The sequence below is a fragment of the Bubalus bubalis genome, chromosome 6, assembly GCF_019923935.1.
Source record: "Bubalus bubalis isolate 160015118507 breed Murrah chromosome 6, NDDB_SH_1, whole genome shotgun sequence".
Lineage (NCBI taxonomy): Eukaryota > Metazoa > Chordata > Mammalia > Artiodactyla > Bovidae > Bubalus > Bubalus bubalis.
In genome coordinates, this window is record NC_059162.1 from 114,996,591 (window position 1) to 115,018,875 (window position 22,285).

General features: G+C 49.9%; 1 protein-coding gene and 1 long non-coding RNA gene across 13 annotated transcripts in view; one reads left to right on the forward strand and one right to left on the reverse strand.

Annotated features, from left to right (window-relative positions):
* The window catches only part of AGAP1 (ArfGAP with GTPase domain, ankyrin repeat and PH domain 1), a 559,406-nt gene that overhangs the window by 313,511 nt on the left and 223,610 nt on the right, over nucleotides 1–22,285 (forward strand). The window lies entirely within an intron of this gene.
* Nucleotides 12,404–12,775, reverse strand: LOC123334185. The gene is made up of 2 exons (XR_006552018.1): nucleotides 12,637–12,775; nucleotides 12,404–12,486 (listed from the first exon to the last, which is right to left on the reverse strand). It is a non-coding gene; the product is annotated as an uncharacterized LOC123334185 (long non-coding RNA).

Here is a 22,285-nt window from a genome sequence, read left to right on the forward strand (position 1 = left end):
GCCTTGTCTAGGGGGCAGCAGCCTGTGCCCTGCACATCCCGGGAAGGCCCAGCCCAGGGACGAGGGCAGCAAGGCCTCGCTGAAGCCCACGGACTCAGGCTTCAGAGGGGCTGGTTTTTAACCTCGTCCCTTTGCTTTTTCACGTGAGTTCCTGTCCAAGGCCTCAGTGACACACCCTCCTGTTGTTACACTCCTGTGGGCCTTTAACACTCCAGAGTATCATTAGAGCCGGGGACTATGTAAGCTCACTTTGTCCACATTTATGTGGTGTGATTGGTGTAAAAGGCACCACAGATCTCTTACCAGCCTTTTGGACATATTTCAGAATTCATTAGTCACATCACAGCGTAGGAAATGCATCTCACGTTGGGATGCCGTGTGTGTGTGTGTGTGTGTGTGTGTGTGTGTGTGTGTGCGTGCACACATAGGCCTCACTGATATCAGAGGTCTGTGACATCATCCTTACTAAGTGCATTGCATTCCAGTCTATTCTTTTCTGTCCGCCCCGCCTTTTTTTTTAATTGTTGGTTGCACCCCACTACAGTGACCCCCGACCTGCTGCTTGGCGGGCGTGCATGCAGGCTAAATTGCTTCAGTCGTGTCTGGCTCTTTGCGACCCCATGGACTGTAGCCCGCCAGGCTCCTCTGTCCATGGGATTCTCCAGGCAAGAATACTGGAGTGGGTTGCCATGCCCTTCTCCAAGGGATCTTCCTGACCACCCAGGGATTGAGCCCACTTCTCTGGCAGGCGGGTTCTTTACCACTAGCACCACCTGGCTTGGCACACACTTTAAAAACACCGTCCTGGTAGCATCGGCCCCACTGGAACAGCTGCCAACTAGCTGAGCACGGGGCTGGCCTCACCCAGGGTGCCAAGTCCACCAGCACCAGGAGGGCAGAGTTTCCCATCTCTCCAAGGCCAGGCCCGTCATTCCAGCTCTTCATCCACGCGTTCTGCGGCTGCCTTGAGAAGACGTTTCATCCGGAATGTCAATCTGGGAGGGCCCGGTCTGCTGGAGGCCCCTTCGTGCTTGCCAGTTACTCGTTTAGCAGGCTGTTACGAAGGAGGTCCCCCCGAGAGGACAGCAACATGCCATTGAAATAAAAGGTCACCCAAGGAGGAGCTGGTGAGAAGCCTGGGAGAGGGAAGACTCCATCCGGGGAACCTGGGCAGGATGTGCAGGGTCGGCTGCAAGGAGCATGGGGAAAGGTAGTCGGACTAAGTCACCAGCCTTCCAGCTTCATTTGCATAATCTCGAGGAAACACTGGATTCCTTAATAGCAGTGAGTGGTAATGACTTTCAGGGAGTAGGTGGGAAAGAAACTAGCTTAAAACCTAGTTGTCGCCTGCTTCCTGCCTCCCACGTCCACTCCTGCTCTGTGCCCTCACACCCCTCCTCTCCTGGACTGCATGACAGCCCCCCACCCCAGCCTGTTCCCCCTCCAGCCCTGACCCACACTGAAGCCAAAGGCTGCCTCCAGAAAATGCCAATTAGATTCCTTCAGTGTTAGCCTAGAATCTTCCATGGCTCCCCCCTGCCCGTGTGTGCAACGGCGGCCAAAGCCAAAACCCGTGGCAGGGTGGACCCTCCTCCACCGCCCGGCCGGGATCTGGTCTCCTGCAGTCTCCCCCAAGAGTTCCCACCACCCCACAAAGTGTCTCGGGTTTCCCAGTGCGCTGTGTGCCTGACACCTCACATTCCACGGAGAGCTTCTTTGGCCCCTGGCCTATTTCCGCCTCCATCTACCATCTCTGTTCTTTTAGACTTCTCATCCTTAAGATGCTGCTTCTGCAGCCCCTGCCCTTTGAAACCTTCCATATTTCTCTCCACCCCGTGGCCCATCGCTAAGGTGTGTGGCACATTATATCAACTTTTGCTTGGGCGGGGGGTCAGGGTGAAGGTGCCTAATCTGGCTCTCCTGATGGTCATCGAGTTCCTGGAGGACTGTGGGTCCTTGACTTCTAGCCCTGCTGGAAGCTTTAAGACAAGGTCACGTGTCAGTTGAACAAAGTTTGCATCACATTAAATGCTGTTGCTAATCAGTCCGTCTGGAATTTAAGGTGAGAAGGAACAACTAAGCCACAGCTCCTCAGGAAGACAAAGAAAGCGGCTGAGGGCAGCCAGCCGGCGCTGGAAAGGCCGTGGCTGTCACCGCGCTTATTAATACATCGCAGAGACATTTTGGGGATTCCGCCATATTTTGTATGGTTGCCAACAAAATGTTGACAGTTGTATTGTGGTTAATAAATTCATTTAGATTTATAAGCATTGTTTACAGAACCTGTTCGCCTGCTGAAACTCGAACAGCATCTGTTCCTTCTTACTAATTAACTGCTAATTACGAATGAGCTTTGTGTGTTTGTCAGTATCACTGGCTCATGCATTTTGTAAGGAACATTAACAAATTGATTTACATAGTAGCAAAGCAATCAAAAGAGTAAACTGAACAGCAAGCCGCTAAAACCCTTCAGCCTGGTTTCTGAATGAAGCAAACTTTTGAGGCTATAAATATCGCCATAAATTTCCCCCTTACCTTAATTCCTTAGTAAAGGTGTGGTGCTCAAAAGCCATATCCAGTGAGTAATAGTCGAATTAGCACCCCGCAGCAGGCGGCCCAGACCGCTGTGGTGGTGACCCAGGGAATCCATGAGGGATCTGACTGGGGAGAAGAGCCAGAGAAGTGGTCCTGTGGGGACCACGTCCTGTCCCTGTGGGACTCCCCGGGCTGCTACTGAACTCTGGCCTTCAGGCGATGCTTCACCTCCAGCCAGCGTGCAGCAAGGCCTGGTCCAGAGATGTGAAACCCGGGGTCTGTCCATCACACTGGTCCTCCCCTGGGAGTCTCAGATCTCCAACCGGGCTGATGCACACCGTGTTCTTAAGAGCACACATTTAAAAGTAACGAGTTGAAATGGGTGATTCCAGAAGCTCAGGGCTCATTGATTTTGCAGGGAGATGATGAAGGCAGCCCCCTGCTTTGCTGATAAGATGGGCCTGTTTGCAGCCCAACAGCTCCCTTGGGCGTTTCTCTAAAGGGACCTCCGTGGTAAGAGCTAAAGGGCAGAGAAACAACCAAGGCGAGAGCAATGTGAGCACAGAAAGGAGGGAAGAGATGAGTTGCAACAGTAAGCATTGGTTCTCTGGTTTCCTCTCCCCAGATCTCAGATGCCGGTGTAAACTGAAGGTCGTGGGTGGGGCAGGCAGAGGGATAATGTGTTCAGCGGTTTTGAGAATCGCTTGGGTTAAATGTCGTTTAAGAGCCTCGTTGTTGTTCGGTTGCTAAGTCATGTCTGACTCTGCGACCCCATGTTGGGAAAGATTGAAGCCAGGAGGAGAAGGGAAGGGGATGACAGAGAATGAGATGGTTGGATGACATCACCTACTTGATGGACATGAGTTTGAGCAAGCACTGGGAGTCGGTGACGGACAGGAAAGCCTGGCATGCCACAGTCCATGGGGTCTTAAAGAGTCGGACACGACTGAGTGACTGAACTGAACTGTAGCACACCAGCCTTCCCTGTCCTTCACCATCTCCCGGAGTCTGCTCAAATTCATGTCCATTGATTCAGTGATGCCACCCAACCATCTCATCTGTCCTCCCCTTCTCTTGCCTTCAGTCTTTCCCAGCATCAGGGTCTTTTCCAGTGAGTCACTCTTCTTATCAGGTGGCCAAAAGATTGGAGCTTCAGTTTCACCATAAGTCCTTCCAGGGAATATTCAGGTTTGACTTCCTTTAGGATTGACTGGTTGGATCTTCTTGCAATCCAAGGGACTCTTAAGAGTCTTCTCCAACAAGAGCCTTACATTAAAACAAAAAAGTACCAGTGAGAATTTACTGAGATGGAACATTTATCATAAAGGATCATGAGCCAGCACTGGCAGAAGCTTTGACAGAGATATTCAGGGTCAGGACCTTTGGCAAGGCGCAGAGATCCAAGCTTTGGAATGAAACCCAACTTACCAGCTGTGCACCTCAGGTGAACCCCCCAGCCTCTCTCTGAGCCTCAGGGAGCTCACTTATAGAATAGGATTGCTAGAACAGCCCTCTTCCAGAGTTGCTGGATGGATTTAGAAGTTGCCAGAAAGCCTCTGTAAAGCAGGGGGCACCTTACCACAGCTCAGGAAATGCAGTTACTGTCATTGTAACGTCTGCGTTCACGTGGAAGCAAATATATGTGGAGAGGCACCATCAACAATAAAACAGTATCATTGTTGTTATTTATTTGCTAAGTCGTGTCTGACTCCTTGTGGCCCCATAGACTATATAGCCTGCTAGGCTCCTCTGTCCGTGGGATTTCCCAGGCAAGAATCCTGCAGTGGGTGACCATTTCCTTCTCCAGGGCATCTTCCCCACCCAGGGATCTAATCCAAGTCTGCCGCATTGCAGGCAGATTCTGTTGTTTTCTTTTTTTTTAACAGCTCCTTATTTTTGGCTCTGCTGGGTCTTCCTTGCTGCACGGACTTTTGTCTCGTTGTGGCGAGCCGGGACTACCCTTCAGTCTGGTGCTCGGGCTTCTCTTGGTGGTGGCTTCTCTGGTTTCAGAGCGCGAACTCCAGGGCAGGTGCGCTCAATAGTTGTGGCTGCGGGCTCTGGAGCACAGGCTCAGTAGTTGTGGCACAAGGGCTTAGTCGCTCCACGGCGTGTGAGATCTTCCCGGACCAGGAATTGAACCCCCATCTCCTGCACTGGCAGGTGGACTCTTAACCACTAGGCCACCAGGGAAGCCCATTGAGCTTTATTAGCTCATGATAATTACGTTTGGGAGGAAGATTCTCCTTTCTCATCAATAAGTTTATTGCTCTTTCAGATAAAGGGAGAAACTTTAAGTGAGCATGAGCGTTATAGGTGGAGAGTTCAAGAAGTGTTTAGGATGGAGTACCCGTTATATCACAAGCCTGTAATGTTCATTTTGCATGTTTGACCGATAGCCGAGCCACACGATCAATACTTCCGTAGCGCTGCTGGTAGTGAGCAGCCTGCCATTGGTGAGGGTTTGCCTTCAAAATAATTTCATTAAAAGCCAAAAACATTATTTGCGTTTAAAAAACAATTCTTTCTTCTAACTCTTCATATAGTAGGAGGAGGAATAGGCTCTGTGCTTTCTGAAGCATTCATTCCTCCTTGCAATTTTGCCCATGGATAAGCGTTTAGAAAACTTAATGAATTCAATATAGTTTGCTCCAGAATATTAGGCAATCATCAGATTGAATCAGTGGACATGAGTGTGAGCAAATTCCGGGAGATGGTGAAGGACAGGGACGCCTGGCATGCTCCAGTCCATGGGGTTGCAAAGAGTCAGACACGATGGACTGAACGGCAACAGACGGCATATCATTTCAGGTGGCCCTTGCTGACCCATCTATGTGCTGGCCAGCATCATTAGTTTTAAAAAGGAAAAACTGGTTTGAATGAGAGAGTCTACACACTGGGGACTCTCAGGCCAGCAGAAGCCAGGCTTATCTGTGTAGCTCCAGGGTGTACAGCTTCCAGCACTAAGGGCCTCGGGGCCAGAAGAGACCATCTCACAGCCTCCATCCTCACCTGGGTTCCCACAGATGACATTTAGTGAACAGGACGACTTGTCTTTTGGAATCTCATTGACTGAAGATTTTTTTTTGAAAGCACAAATTAGAAGTGAACACCGTGGTTTTGGACTTGCTGTGAAAATCCAGCTTCTAAGACTTTTTGGTTTAATTTCGCCATTCAGGAATTTCAGACGTAAAGCCCTTCTTTAAGCTACCTCCAGTGAATGAGGCACTTATTTGTTTGAATGTTGTTGACATTTCAGTGTTTAGCAAATCAACCACATTGGATATTCTGTGTGACCAGGGTCTAGATGTCAGAAGACGCACACATGGTATTTTTCTCACCAGGGACTTTGTCTGCATTTAGTATTAAGCAATCTTTTGTGGGGAAAGCTCATGAACAATGGGAGGGAGTTAAAGTGAAAACACAAAGCCGTACTTTTCCCCTTAAATATGGCACGAGGGACTCCGAGAAAACCTCCGCACCAGTGGTTTTCCATCTCGGAGATACATCTGTTCGCGTCTCTGCACACACACAGATGCTCATGCACATTCCTTCCACGAAGGTCAAGATTCATTTGGTCCGGGTTGAGTCTGATGATATTCTCCAGGTGATTCTCAAGACTGTTCATCAGAGTCACCTGGAAGGCTTACAAACCCAGCAGAACACAGCATCAGAGGAACCAGACCCCAGGCTTTGTGAATGGGCTCCCAGGGAGAGGAGGTTGGTTTCAAACCAGTCTTCCCAGCGATTTCACTTCCACCCCATTAAGAACCACAACTCGAGGGAAACCCAAGGCAAAGATGGAGGAGGCTGCTGCCGCCTCCTCTCCAGGAACCCTTGGAAAGGGGGGTGTCTGTGTGTTCACACTGAAACACGTCCTTATTTGCAGATTATCATCATTTGAAAGATATTTTTGTAGCTTGATTTCCACTCAGAAATAGATGTCACCAGCACAGGATGAGAGAAACTTAGAAAGAATTATGAACTTCTTTTTAAAATGAGAAAGTCAATGAAGGGAGGCAGTATAACCAGAAAAGGGGAAAATTAAAATCTGAAATAATTTATGAGCAAAATAATTTTCCAGCTAAGAGTATATTAGCTGTTTATTCAAAATGTGTGAGAGGGATGTTTGTAATCAGATCATACTGCGATCTTCAGGGGACTCACCATCTCCTTGCAAGCCAGGGCTGCAGTTTCTCTGCTCCTGGACTTACGGTGGGTTAAGTACCATGCAGACGCCCCAGAGGAGACACACCTGTTGATGGCCAGTCTTTGAGGAGGCTCAGCTGCTTTCTAGTCGATGCCTTCAGCTGTCATGATGCTATTTGGCAAAGCAGTGGCTTAGAGACATAGCACAGTGACGTTCGTCGAGGGAGAAGACCCTGTGTTCTCTGCCGTATTTTCGCCTGCGCGCAGAAACAGAACCTTTCTCAGTCTTCCTTTCTGATTCCTCCCTTGGGAATCCTTGTCATGTGATGGGTCAAAACTCCACATTCATTGGTCCAGGTTTGACATTCAGACATGTACTTCTAAGCAAGAACCTTCTGGACTTGAGGAGGTTGTGGCTGTGGGAATCAGAAGAAGAGGATGCGTCTGGGAGATGTTATGGAAGTAGAATGGGCAGTACTGATGGATTGGTTAGATGTGGAGGATGAGGGAGATAGAGGAAGAAGGAACGATGCTGAGATTTCTGGCTTAGTGTGCTTCTCAGAAGTTGGTCCAGTCCCAAGGCGAGAAGCAGAACAGGAGGAGGGACCCCAGAAGACAGCAAGTGTAGCTTACATGTCCTGAGTACCCAAAGCAAGCCAACTGGCGAATGTTTTTCTAGATCAGGGAAACCTGGGATGAAGATGTATACTTGGGGGTCATTTAATACAGAAATGGCAATCGAAGAACAACAAGAATGCATGCAATCAAAGAATTGCACAGAATGGGAATGTGGGGCTGGGATGTCATCTTAGAAAGATGAATGTTATAAGAATGGGCAAGTGAAAAAGAGCCGATGGGGAAATGAGAAACAGGACCAGAGCAACGGGAGAAGAACTGAGAGACTGTGCCATCTTGGGGAAAAGAGGGTGCAGCTTTTAAAAGGAGACCAAATAGGAAAAGCAAAGTATCCATTGGTTTGGAGGACAGTGAGTTCATTGATGGTATCAGTGAGGGGACAAGGAGGAAGACAGAGTACAGGCTGGTGGTGAAGAATGAGCAAAAGGGGACAGCGAGTGTAGACAGGACTCAGGACTTCAGGAAGCCTGGCTGTGATGGAAAAGAGAAAACTAGATCTAGAAATTACTGATTCAGTATGTATGAGTTGGTGATGGACAGGGAAGCCTGGGGTGATGCAGTCCACGGGGTCACAAAGAGTCAGACGTGACTGAGCGACTGAACTGATTCATATGTAATAACAATGCGGTAATGCATCTCTGTGAGTGCCTACTCAGAACTTACAGTCTCAATCCTTAGGAAACTTGTGAATAGAAACACATTCATTTTAAATATAGTTGCTTATCACTTGGCAACTTATAAACAATTCCCAGTGTTTATCCAGCGCTCACCACGTGCCAGGCATTGTGATGTGGCTTGGCGTTACGATGCGAATGCGTTGGCTTTCCTGACAGTCGGTTCCAGGTGGTTCTGAGCTTCTGTCCTCTTCTGCTGTTGCTGAATCAATCGCCAAGTGCGCACCCCTCCTCACAGCCTCATCCTGCTGTCGTTTCCCCACAATTTCCCGTCTCCTCCCTTGTGTGCCCACCATCCACTCCTCCCTCGAGAGCTCTCAGGGCCTCTTCCGTTATTATTTGTGGAGCCTCAACCTAGGGGCTTGCTCCTTGGAAGGAAAGCTATGACAAACTTAGACAGCATATTAAAAAGCAGAGACATCACTTTGCCAACAAAAGTCCGTATTGTCAAAGCTGTGGTTTTTCCAGTGGTCGTGTACAGTTCTGAGAGTTGGACTATAAAGAAAGCTGAGCACCGAAGAATTGATGCTTTTGAACTGTGGTGTTGGAGAAGACTCTTGAGAGTCCGCTGGACTGCAAGGAGATCCAACCAGTCCATCCTAAAGGAGATCAGTCCTGAATATTCATTGAAAGGACTGAAGCTGAAGCTCTAGTACTTTGGCCACCTGATGGGAAGAATCAACTCATTGGAAAAGACCCTGATGCTGGGAAAGATTGAGGGCAGGAGGAGAAGAGGACTACAGAGGATGAGATGGTTGGATGGCATTACCCAGTCAATGGACATGAGTTTGACCAAGCTTCAGGAGATGTTGAAGGACAAGGAAGCCTGGTCTGCTGAAGTCCATGGGGTCGCAAAGAGTCGGATACAACAAAAACTGAACAACAGCTTAGACTTACCAGGGGGTTAAGATCATAGGGCACAGAATTAGCAGACGTCTCTGTGTTTAAAAAAAATCTGTGGTCCCCACTCCACGATGATGCCTCCCGCCCCTGTACAAGGTACCGCTGCGGCATACGCTCTTCTGAGACATCCCCACCTCTTCCTCCTCTTCCAGCTTCTGCCCCAGCCTCTTTGTTGCAGGCGTGCCCACCACCCACGTCCCCGGGCATAGCTGCGGCCTCACCCCGTGCCTTTACGTGCAGCATTTATCCTCCGTCACATCCGCACCTAGCCTGGCCTGCTAAGTCTGCCATCAGCCCTGCCTCCCCTCAGAAGCCTTCCTGGCTTTCTTCCCACGGCCTCCGCACAGGAATGGCCTGGTGCTTGGCACCCTGGGTACTGACAATGGTTATCTTATCCACCCCCACCCCGCCCCCAGTGATTCTCATTGTGGGGAGCAGTTACAGCTTCCCGTGGGACGCGTCCCCAGGATCTGGCGAGGATGCAGGCTGGCTGCTGGGCTCTGTTGGTGAACAGCTGAAAAGGCAGCTTCCAGGCCACAGGCCCTGCGTTAGGCCAGGTGGGCCACCTAAGCAGGAACAGAACCATGTCCTGGACCAAAGCTCTGTCCAGGAGCCTCAGGGGCAGCCCACAGCTGAGCCGTCCTGGCATCTGAGAAGGGTCACGGGGGTGCATGGCAACCCCAGACCCCCAGCCACCTCCTGAGTCAAATCCTGTTTATGGTGATTTCAGAGGCTCCAGAGCAAATAAGGCACTGGGCTGCTTCTGTGAATGCAGGTAGTTACAGCCAGACACACAGATGCACCTGCTGTACTCAACATTCTTTACAAGAACAGCATGCACACGTGCTAAGTAGCTTCAGTCATAGCCGACTCTTTGTGACCCTATGGACCATAGTCTGCCAGGCCCCTCTGTCCATGGGATTCTCCAGGCAAGAATACTGGAGTGGGTTGCCATTTCCTCCTCCAGGGCATCTTCCTGAACCAAGGATTGAACCTACATCATTTACGTCTCCTGCGTTGGCAGGTGGTTTTTTTTTAACCACTAGCACCACCTGGGAAGCCTGGAAGAGCGTGTGGGGCAAACTTGGCCCACAAGTTTGTCGGGCCCCTGCCTGTGGCCCCCTGCCCTGCTCATCTACAAAGAATCTTCCTGTTTTCTTTCCTGAGCACTTGCATCCCTATGTCTAGCTCAGTGACATTTGTAGAGTCACTCAAGCCTGGGACTCTTCTTGGTCTTGTCGATTGTCCAGCCTGTACCCTCAGGAGGCCTGCCCCATGGCCCTGGCTCAGCCCTGGGGCCCCTGTGCCCCAGCCTTCCGCCTGATCGAACACCTTGCCTGCCCAGCTGCTCTTCTCCTGACCAGCTCTTCAGGAGAGTTCCCACACAGGCCTGACTGCTGACCCTAGAGTAGCCTGTCTGTGGGATGACATTAGCTCTTGGCTAATGTCTGGGAGCTTGGATTTCGAAGAGAGGGTCCCCACAATCCCTGATTAGCACAGCTCGCTATACCTACTGTTTGTAGAACCAGGGTGGTTTGTGCTGAGCAACTGCTTTTCTCCAGGGAGACTGGAAGTTGGGTCCATGCCGGGCAGAGGGTGCACGGGACCAGGCCTGAGTGCTGAGTCTGCTGAGTGTCCCTGGTGGCTAGCATTTGCCCCGAGTTGTCTCAGCTCCTGAGGAAGGAGCTGTGTGTATGCCATGTGGCTCCACCAGGAGGGGCCCCTGCAGGCCGCTCCCCTGGACCCCACCCCAGGTGCCTCTTCCCTCTGCTGCCAGCAGTCTGGATCCTTTTTGCTGTAAACAGTCACAGCTGTGACCACAACCACGTGCCCACTCCTGTGGATCTCCCACCAGGACCCCGGGCACACAGCGCCTGTCAGATTCCATCTCCTCTTTCCTTCCATCCCAGTATGTGCTCGATCCTCCTTTCCATCACCCTCGCCATGTTTGATTGAGGCCGTGTGTTTAGTTCGGTGTGTTTCTGTACAGATGCTGGCGAGTTTGAGAGGCATCTTGTTCAACAGTGCACTGGGAGTAGAGGTTTGGATCTGGGACTCAGAGGAGAAAGAAGGTTTTGAAGAAAGCCATTGGTGATGTGCAGACCCCTGGAAACCCCACAGGAAGGAAAAGCTTGTCAGAACACCTTCTTAAAAGAGGTGCCTTGGTTCTCTGAAGGGCTGTGGCCTTCCCCTCCCCTTGCCCCACCACATTAAAAACTGCAGAGTGGTTGTCATATCCCGGGTTGACCGCACTGAACAAGGAGGTCGACAGCTGATCCGGAGTCAGGGGGAGGCACACAGGCCGACCGGGGCCTGGGCCCAGCCCTTTCCAGTCTAGAGGGGGATGGAGCACCTTGGGAAACTCTAGGTTTCAAGAATAAGTCTTTGTAAGGATTATGGATCTGTTAACAGAATCAGGAACTGAGGAAGAAAAGATAATTCCATTAAAGAAGAAAAAAAAGCACTCCATTAGAAAGGAAGCCGGCACTGAAAAATCCTGGATCATCAATTCTTTCTTTTTTTCTCGACTCTGGAGTGTGGCCATTCTGGCCTTTACACTTTGCTCAGACTCAGCATCGTATTTCTGTTCACTTGACTCTTGCTTTTGATGTTTTTCAAAGGAAGAATGATCTGCAGTGAAAATGTTGTTTGATAAACATTCTCTATATTAAATCTATAAGTAATATGAACCTTTTCATAGATTATTTAGCCCGAGGTTCATTCTGCATAGAAACTTACATTTTTGAAAAGACAGGACAGGGTTTGAATGAGTGCAGCTGTTAACCGTATTCATTTAATCGGTCATTCTATCAAACAGGTCATTTCACTAGTTTCGAACAGTCGTGACTTTACTGCAGCCCACACTCCTAAAGAGATGATCCCTGTCTTTCCAGTTAGGTTTCGAGACCTTGGCACGTGCCTCTCTCAGTACGTTTGCCAAGACAGGGACCCTCAGACACCCCTGCGCCTGACCTGTGTCTCAGCCTGAACCCTGCCTCCCCAGCGCTCCACTGTTTCTTCTCCTGAGGAAGACAAAAATCCCCATAAAGTTATCCTGTTCCGGGCATACATTTCACATCATCAAAATGAGAAACTGGACTTTACTAGGTGACCTTTAAAGTTGCTTCCCACCTGAGAATTGTAAGATCCTATGGTTTCACAGTCCGGTCAGTACGTGAGGGTGGGAGGAGTTAAAGTCTTAATATCTCGACTTCCCTAGCGGTCCAGGGGCTAAGACTCCTCGCTCCCAGCGTAGGGGCCCTGGTTCAGTTCCCTGGTTGGGGAACTAGATCCTACATGCTGCAACTAAGACCCAGAGCAGCTAAATAAATAATAAAAAAATAACCTTTAATATCGATTTCTGGTCGTTCCTGTAAGACCTGCCCATGTCTATTCACCTATCAGAGTTGCCCAGCGGCACTGAGCCTCTTCAGGGAATGGCCTATCATCATATTACTCCCCCCAGACCCCCAGCACAGCCCCTGGGGGAGAGTCTGCAATTGGTGAGATTCCGAATAAAGTGAATAAAGCCACACTTGTAGGCAGATAGCTTCCTTCTAATACTGGGAGCTGGTTATATTGCATTTCAGACCTAAAAAAGAAAAAAGAATAACTGCCATCTCAACAATTTTTTGGATTTAGCAAAAAGGGGGAATAATTCATGATGAAAATAATATTCATTGATTGTGATGTTCGTGGTGAGATCACTACTTATGAGACCAATGCTGATCGTGTAATTCACCTGTCAGGTCCTGTTTTCAAAGTTCTTGTGTATTTGGTGTATCCAAAGGTAGCCATTCAACACAGCACACAGATCAACTCTTCCTGATGCTCTTAACAAACAAGAGTGAGAAACACACAGTTGCACCTTGATCATTTTTTCCTCTAACTTCTTCCTCAGCTTGTAAATACTCGGGACAGTTTCTCTCATTTGGGCTCTTAATGCTTTCCCACTGTTTGAGAGTCATATCCACGACTACTTTCTCTCTGCTTCTTGCCGTCCTCTCAGTGTCTGGGGTCCGAAGGGGCAAGGGCTCCCTGGTCGTACGTGTACTTCAGAGGTGTCCTGGCCATGTTACTCCTTAAAGCTCTAAGTAAAATGACTTTGCTCTGTGGCGCTCTGTTAAATTGGCTGGTTAATTCTGGTGTTATTTACCCTGTAATTCATTAGCTTCACCCCACCATTGGCAGCTGACAGGCTGTAATTTCACGCCTTGCAATAAAAGATGTCTCGTAATCCGCTTCATTTAGCAGCAAGAGAATTTAATGAAATTAACTGCAGTCCTAATTATGCCAGTGAATACTAAAGACCGCCATCAAGTTTTCTCAGAAAAAAAGGACGAGGTCCACCTCGTGAAGGATTTCGAATATAATTTCCTGGGAAAAGTTGCAAATGTCTTCCTTCTATTGGCCAACAAGGCCCAATTATGACTCCACATATGACTGTAATTAACCGTTTTTTTCTGAATGTCTCTCCAAGTATTCATCATTTCCAATCAAATTGAAAGCAATTCTCCTATTGGAGTGGTAGTGGTGATGTAAACAAGCTGACGTCGAGTTTTCCATCAGTGGTCTTTCCTCCGTGCTGGTCCACGGCATGGATTTGCATCACGTCCCAGGTGGGTAGCAGGTTCTCAGCGTGTGGCTGGGAGAGGGTTCCCACGTACACTGTGGAAGACACCCTCCTGCCCTGAGGATACCTGGGGGAGCTGCCCACTGCAGATAGTTACCTGTAGGGCTTGGAGTTTCCTATCTCACCTGCTTCTCCAGGACACAGGGTTTTCCCATGCTTCTTGGTCCACCTCCCCCGCCACCCCTGGGTGGGAAGAAAATGTGTTCTTGGCACCCGATGTGACCATTGCATGTCTCTCCTTAAGACACAGTGCCTCTACCTGTCCAGGCTCCCCTGTCCTGCCCTCCACCTTTGGCTTCTCTACCTGGGTCTCCTTCGCTGCTCATCCTCATTAGTGGAGGATACAGAATGGAGAGGAAGTAAGACGCACTCATGCTCAAGAAGATCCAGGCTTCCCCACATCCCAGCCCTCACCCAAGGGGCCACACACCCAACTCCCCTCCTGCCCACGTTCACGTGCCTGGGCCACTGCCATCGGCAGCTTCTCTTTGCGATGCAAACACTGCAGCAAGCCTGGGTGGGTTAGAGTGTGATTGAGAATAAAACATATATGCTGCACAGGGGCCAGTGAGGTAGAGACTCCTGGAGGAGGAATCACACGTTCTACCCTGCGTGTGCGTGCTCAGTCGTGACTAACTCTTTGCGACCCCATGGACTGCAGCCCCCCAGGCTCCCGTCTCCATGGGATTTTCCAGGCAAGAATGCTGGCGAGGGTTGCCCTTTGCTCTTCCAGGGGATCTTCCTGACCCAGGGATGGAACCCTCGTTCCCTGCTGCTTCTGCGTTAGCAGGTGGACTGTTCACCAGTGCGCCACCTGGGAAACCCCTCTACCCTGTAGAGACAGCAGTTCACATACAGTCGTGAGAAGTTCTGTTTTATTTAAATACAGGAGAAACAGCAGTAGCCACAGTTACTAACTGCTACCCTTCTTCCTAATCTTACTTTAAAAATTAGGGACATTCCTCAAATTCTCAGAAGGACCACCTGGCTTCCTTGGGCTGCAGCCCCTGTGTCGTGGGCTCCACATCCCAGACGCACACTCACTGTGGTGACGTTGCCCTAGCAGCTTTTGTTCAGAGGCCACCGTGAAATGTGATGGTGAGGCGTCTCTTCTTCACTTGTGGTTGCTGGGCGGGCCGCCTTTGACCAGAAACACTTGAGAGCCATTTGGGACACCTGCTGTATGTTCCTGAAAAACAGCTGCTTTGCAAAAAGTATGCAATTTCATGATCAACCTTCTTGTTCTCCCTGTCTCCAGGAGACAGGCGTTGTGCTATTGGGGACTCAGAGAGATGAGGGCTGTACAGCGAGGCTGGGGGGCTCCGTGGTCTCACCCCACAGCCCACTCACACCAAGGCCATCCCAGGGGCCCTGCGGTCTTGCAGGTCTGTGTCCATCTGTGAGGTTAGGTAAGGGTCCTCCCCTGGGATGTTGGGTCAGTGGCAGTGCGGGCCCCTGGCTCAGGGTCTTGCCCTGGGCACAACCTCTGTCACCTTGCAGTGTCCCCTCACTGCCCACAACCAATCGGGGCGGCTCCCAGGCAAAGTGTGGACTGCGACGGCATTCATGGGGCTCTCTCACGTCCCGGAGACCTGGTCTCTGGGTGTCCTCCCGGCTGGTCAGCCTTGGGCCCGCTGGCCAGCTTCTCTGGGCTCTCTGAGCTCCAGCCTGGTCTGGAATGCTGGTGCCCGCGGTGCTCAGTGCCCGGCAGAGCGTTGGTCTTGACTGTGTGTGAGCATCCACCGGGAAGGCCCTGCTTTTGCAGTGAGAGGAAGGGAGGCGCCATGGATGTGGGGGTTTCGGCCTGGAGGACTTGTAGAAGCGAACACCCGAGGCGGAGCCAACTCAAGGGAGGGGCAGAGGAAGCTCTGCCCCCTCCCCTTAAACCAGATGCTCCCATGATGCACCAGGTTGGGGGCTAAATGCAGGGCAGAAGAAGCTCCGCCCCCTCTCCTTAAACCAGATGCTCCCATGATGCACTAGGTGGGGGCTAAGGGCGGGGCAGAGGAAGCCCCGCCCCCTCTGAAACCGGCTGTGCCCATGATGCACCGCGCAGGGCTGTGGCCACTGTGAGAGGATCACACTGGTTTGCGGATTTTCTGGCCTGGTGTGCTGTCTGCTCTGGGTGTCACTTCACCAGCCGTACCCCTCAGTCTCCCCACTTTGGAGCATTTGCGGCTGAGGCCAGGCTGTTGGGGGGCAGGGCACGGGGCCCTGTTACCAGATGTCCACCCTGGTCATCCGTGAAGACCCAGGAGGCCGCCGAAGAGGTCCCAGCGCGGGAGCCCGTGGACCCGGAAGAGGGGGGTGGGACTCGCGTCCTGACGCTCTCCGATCTGAAAGCTGGGGGTTCTGGTCGCCTCTTGAGAAGGAAAGAGAGGAGGGCCCACTGTTGGGATGCACAAAGCCCCATCTCGTCGGCGGCGCGCCAGAGGTAATTTTGGCGACGAGCAGTAAGGAAACCTGAAGTATTTCTCTCCCAGACCCTCCCAGCTTATTAAAAGAACTTATAGACATGAAAATACATTAAAGTGGGCAAAGCGGAGAGGGTGAAAGAGATTAACAACCTTCGCTGAATAGAGCCTATTGATGAAGCAGGCCTGTGAGCGGCTGCGGGCTCTGAGACGAGGTGCGAGCCTCTGAAAAGAAGGTCAAGCCTGTCCAGAATTTAGGGGGGCGGGGATGGGAACTGACATGTAAAAATACGAAGCGCCTGCCTGGCCCTCTCCTCCCTCCTGACTGGGCAGGTTTGCTCTGGGAAAGAGGAGACACCGCCCTGCCAGCCGATTTCCCAGTTTTGCACCCAAATTAAAGGATCCACTTAACATGCAGCAGAGACGGCGGGGGGGGCACGTGCACATCTCGTCTGTTGTCTGGGGTGTCGCCTCTTAGTGTGGGTCTCAGCATGGGAGATGGTGTGGCAGAGGGGGGCGGGGTGGGGGACCGGAATCAGGCCAGCTTGTGACGGGTGTGGGTGCCTTCGGAGATCTTTCCAGGCAATGGGGTGTTAGCAAGTATGAGTGCAAGCAGGCCCGCCCGTGTGTGTCTGTGTGAGAGAAAGTTAGCCGTCAGTCAAGTTTTATCTCTTAATGAATAGAGACTGCTGAAGTAAGGGTTAGGTAATTGAGTTTATAATTAATTAGCCATAACCCTCATCAGATAAAGCAGTTGTGAGGAATTTTTTTTTTTTTTTATCTCCTTTCTCTCCCCAGGGCCTGCCCTTCTTTGTCCTTGCACTGACAGCCAGCACTTATCTCGGGGCCGCTGCAGCCCGTGCGGGCAGCCCTCCACCCCCTGCCGGCTGGGGCCCAGGGGTGGTCAGCCGGCTCCGCTTTGTGCTGGGAGGCCGGCAATCAGTCCAGCTGTCCGGGCCATGATGAATTAGCGGTGGGAGTGAACACAGAGGTGGACCCCAGATCAGTCCGATAGCTCCCAGGCCGCTTCTGTGTGTCCCAGCTTCAGCGCGTCTCTGATAGACCCTTGACATCTATCAACAAAGAGATTGCGAAGGTAGAGGTGGGGAGATGGATCGTGCTTCGGAAAAGTTGGGCAACTTACAAAAGACCCCTTAATTTCAATAGCTGGGCAGTTCACTCCACAAAGGAGGGAAATCAATGAGCGTTTCCACTCTTTCCTTGAGGACCTTTCTTCTTCATTTCTCTCTCCATTTACTGGAGCTCTCTGCATGTTCAGAGGACAAGCAATAAATAGTACACACGGAGGCATTAGAATCCAAGAGTGTGTCAAGGAACCTGCCTTTCTTTACAGACTATGGCAGCGGGGGGCTTCCCCTTCTCTGTTTCAAGCATAGAAATCTTGTGATAGAGGCACATTAAGGGAGGAATTTTTTAAGGTCCAAGGTTGTGCCTTTCTTACTTCTTCCGATACTGAATCAGAAAAACCCTGGACTTGCAATGTCAACTTCCTTGTGGTGGTAGTTGTTGCTTTCTCATTAACCCCAAGGCAGGTACAGATAAACCTCTCAGTCCCCCAGGGATGTGGCCCATCTAAGGATGTGCTTGCTTTTCCATCTCCAGTCGCTGCCTATTGTAGACAGTCTGGGACGCGATTTTGTTTTTCTCTGTTTGCCAGAGTAGGTATCACTTCCCAAGACCCTCTGGTAATTATTTGAGGACTCAAAAAGCCAGAATGTTTTTCCAGGCTGTGTGACTGAACCATGATTTTGAATGTTAATGAAAATTTAATCAGACCGAATATATTATTCAGCCTCATTTAGGGAGTAAAATATGATAAGTGCGTTTACAAGTGCTGAAATTTGTAGAACAAATGAGTTCATTTTTGTGGGGAGCAAAGTGAGAAACCCACAGGCTGATGTATTGAGATGGGAGAGAAGGATGGTTGTTTGTTTTGGGTTCTGCTAGAAATAAATGTCTACTGCTCTCAAAGTTAAGTTGGGAAACAACGTTAGTAGCAAAAATGCCAAAATAAAGGCCCATGGTCTTCATCACCCTCCAGTACAGAGACACCAGATGCTGTCATTGGGCTGCACCTAATAACTCCAGGTTTGTTTGTTTTTAATAAAGCAAGTATGGCAAATATGCCCATTCTGGGCTTTCTTTGGGGGAAGGAAAAGGAATTAGATGCATAGATTCGTAGGATGATTAAGACCAAGATGTAGAATCCGAATTACGCAGCTGTCAAAAGTGGATCCGCCTCCCCTTACCTTCCAGACTTCCTGGGGTCACGTCCAACACCCAGAACAAAACCCACGAAAACCCCTGTGATCCTATGATCAAGCTTTGGCAACTTCTGTCACAGCTGAGCTAGTTTAGGTCCAGTACTTGATCAAGATCAACAGGTACAGAATATTGCACAGAAAAGACCATGTTTCGTCTCTGCGTCCAACTGAACCGTGCATCATGGTCAGCAAACCACGTGGCCCAGGGCACAGAGAGTGTGTCTTCCTCTTTTTTTTCCCATCCCCTTGGGTAGGACCATGAGGTCCCTCCCTTAAGTGCCATCAGCCAGGCCACCCTGTCACAGTGTTATTTCCCAGATGACTATCATGCCCTTCTTGAGAGAAGCAGAGCCAACTGGTTCCTCTGGAACTGCGCCGCAGCTACAGAGTATCAGCTGATACTCTGATGAGTATCCAACCACTGATTGAGATGTGGTCGGTCATAGCCACAGACAAACTCCATGGTGCAGTCAGCTCACAGCCTAGACATGTGGTGAGCACAAAAGGCTGAGTCCAGGCCAGCCCGGTGCCTGGTGCCTCTACTTCTCCCCATCAGTGCCATAATTGGGGGAGTTTTCTTAGGCTGTCTGAGCATTACTTGCATCATCTGTTGAGCTGTGGGCTGTCACCACAAGTGAAGTTTCAAAAATGACTAGGACTTTCCTGTTGGCGCAGTGGGTAAGAATCCGCCTGCCAATGCAGAGGACACAGGTTCAATCCCTGGTCCCCAAAGATGCCACATGCCTCCGAGCAGCTAAGCCCATGTGCCACAGTTACCGAGCACTTGCTCTAGAGGGAGCTGCAGCTACTGACGCCCGCTCGCCCAGAGCCTGTGCTCCCCAGCAAGAGAAGACACTGCAGTGAGAAGCCCACTCAGCTCCATGCAGAGTAGCCCCGACTCCCATCAACTAGAGAAGGCCCGAGCGAGAACAGCGACGACCCAGCGCAACCAAAAATAAAAAATTTAAATAAAGCCCATTTCCTGTGGTCTTTAGGATAAAATGCAATTTTAAAAAACGGTTAATCTCCCTCTCCCCACACCACCACCCTCCACCCCCACTTTACTTTCTTTTTTTTTTATGTAGAAGTTAATGGAGCAAGTTATGAGAGACAGTTCTTTAGTCTTCCTTGGTTTTGAAGTCCGTATCCTAGGAAGTTTCGATCCCCGCAAGCTTAGCTCACCTCTGCAGCTGGAGCCTGGGACGTGGGTCGGCTCTTGCGGTGTGACCTGCATCCCAAGAGGATGCTTCAGAGGGAGAGCTTTCAGTTTTTTTCTCTCTGTTACTTCTGAAACCTCAACATCATTTAAACTGGGATGACTAATGGATCCTTGCCTGGTTTTGTGCAAGTAAAGCAAAGCAGAAAGGCTTTAAAGGAAGACCAGATGAAGGCCTTCCTTTGTGACGTTCAACTGGCCACCGTTCTCAGGCGTCCCACGTAGATCCTGGCCTTGCCGATGGCGTGAGCTGCTGTTGCATGAGTCAGGCTTGGGATGGAAGAGACGGGAAGGTCTGGTCAGCGGGCGACGGGAAATGATGACGTGGCTGGACCAGGGGATTCGTGGTAGTGTGGCAGGCATTTCAGACTAGTATATTTATTCAAAAAAAAATGTCACCCAAAATCCTAAATTCTCTTCGCGCTCTTCTATTTAAACATGTTTTCATTCTGTTCATGGGGTTCTGAAGGCTCAAGATCAAATTGCCAATATCCGTTGGATCATAGAAAAAGTAGGAGAGCTCCAAAAAAAATCTACTTCTGGTTTATTGACTACATCAAAGCCTTTGATGATGTGGATCACAATGAACTATGGAAAATTCTTCAAGAGATGGGAATACCAGACCACCTTACCTGCCTCCTGAGAAATCTGTTTGCAGGTCAAGAAGCAACAGTTAGAGCCGGACATGGAACAATGGCCTGGTTCCAAATTGGGAAAGGAGTATGTCAAGACTGTATATTGTCACCCTGCTTATTTAACTTACATGCAAAGTACATCGTGTGAAATGCCAGGCTGGATGAAGCACAAGCTGGAATCAATATCAATAGTCTCAGATATGCAGATGGCACCACCTTTATGGCAGAAAGTGAAGAAGAACAAAAGAGCCTCCTGATGAAAGTGCAAGAGAAGAGTGAAAAGCTGGCTTAAAACTCAACATTCAAAAAGCGAAGATCACGACAACTGGTCCCATCACTTCACGGCCAATAGATGGGGAAACAACGGAAACAGAGACTTTATTTCCTTGGGCTCCAAAATCACTGCAGATGGTGACTGCAGCCATGAAATTAAAAGATGCTCCTGGAAGAAAAGTTATGACCAACCTAGACAGCATATTAAAAAGTAGGCACATTACTTTGCTGACAAAGGTCCATGTAGTCAAAGCTATGGTTTTTCCAGTAGCCATGTATGGATGTGAGAGTTGGACTATAAAGAAAGCTGAGCACCAAAGAACTGATGCTTTTGAATTGTGTTGGAGGAGACTCTTGAGAGTCCCTGGGACTGCAAGGAGATTAGTAAATCTTAAAGGAAATCAGTCCTGAATATTCATTGGAAGGACTGATACTGAAGCTGAAACGCCAGTACTTTGGCCACCTGATACAAAGAACTGACTCCTTGGAAGAGATCCTAATGCTGGGAAAGGTTGAAGACAGGAAAAGGGGATGATAGAGGATGAGATGGTTGGATGGCATCACTGACTTGATGGACATGAGTTTGAGCAGGCTCCAGGAATTGATGATGGACAGGGAGACCTGGCGTGCTGCAGTCCATGGGGTCGCAAAGAGTCAGACATGACTGAGTGACTGAATTGAACTGATTTAAACATCATCAATCTTTTCTCGACTTGGTTATTAAGTCAGTAACAGATTGAGTTCAAACCTAATTCCAGACTTATTTTATCTTAGTTTTAAAAGCTGAGTTACACGGAATTAAAAATGAAGTGATTCCAGGTTTAAATATAAGTAGAGTGTCTTCCTTCCCTTTAGACTCATTCCTAAACTTGGGGTGTTTGTAGTGCTCAGTCTCCAAATTGCATCCAACTTTTTGTGAGCCCATGGACTGTAGCCTGCTAGGCTCCTCTATCCATGGAATTCCAGTGGGTTGTCATTTCCTTCTCCAGGGACACTTCCTGACCCAGGGATCAAACCTGAGTCTCTGACATTGGCAGGTGGATTTCTTTACCACTGAGCCACCTGGCTGCTGTCCATACACATTGATTCAGACCTCTTTCTCTTGACTACATGATGCTGGGAAACCAGGAGGCCTATTGGTACCTGAAGAACTAGACACCCAGGAAGGGAGGAGGCATCCTTGATCGTGCTGCAGAGACGTGGGCTTCTTTCCCTTGGTGGGGAGAGTAGGGGATATCTCTGGAGGCACAGAGGCTGCTGCATTCCCGGAAGGCCAGTCTTGTCTCGGAAGTACTGACAATATTTCTAATGTGCATATTAATCTAGCATCCCTGGGGCTGTGGCTCCTTCCCTGAGGTTTGTCCCCATCCTTGGTGGCTCACCTAGAATGGTCTGGGGGCTGCATGTGAGAAAGTGCACCTCGCCCGGCGCCAGCAATGAGACGGGGGCAGCCCCAAACTGGCACCGGGAGGCATCTCCTGGCTCTGCCCTCTTTGAGTTCAGGCTCTGTGTGTGCTCCTGCTCCATGTGCTGAAACGCGGGTCTTCCTGTTGTCTCTGTGTCTAAGCCAGCAGTAGCGTAAGAAGGCCCCCAGATGGTGCTCACATGGACCACCTTCCTGTCCAATTCTGACCCTGCCCACGTGGTCTGGGGACATGGTGTGCACTGACCAGGCCGTGACCTTGACCCAGGACACGTGTTGGCCCTGTGTACACAGGCTGAAATGAAAATGGGGACTCATGCAGGAGAACCACCAATAAATGTCCCTGCCAGGGTTGCCATTAAATTTCAGCACTTCTCTTATATGTGGAGTCTAAAGAAACAAAACAAAAAATGAGACTCCCATAAAAGGAAATCAGATTTGTGGTTTCCAGAGAAAGGGGGACAAGGAGTTGGAGGAAGGTGGTCAAAAGGTACAAACTTCAGGTAATACAT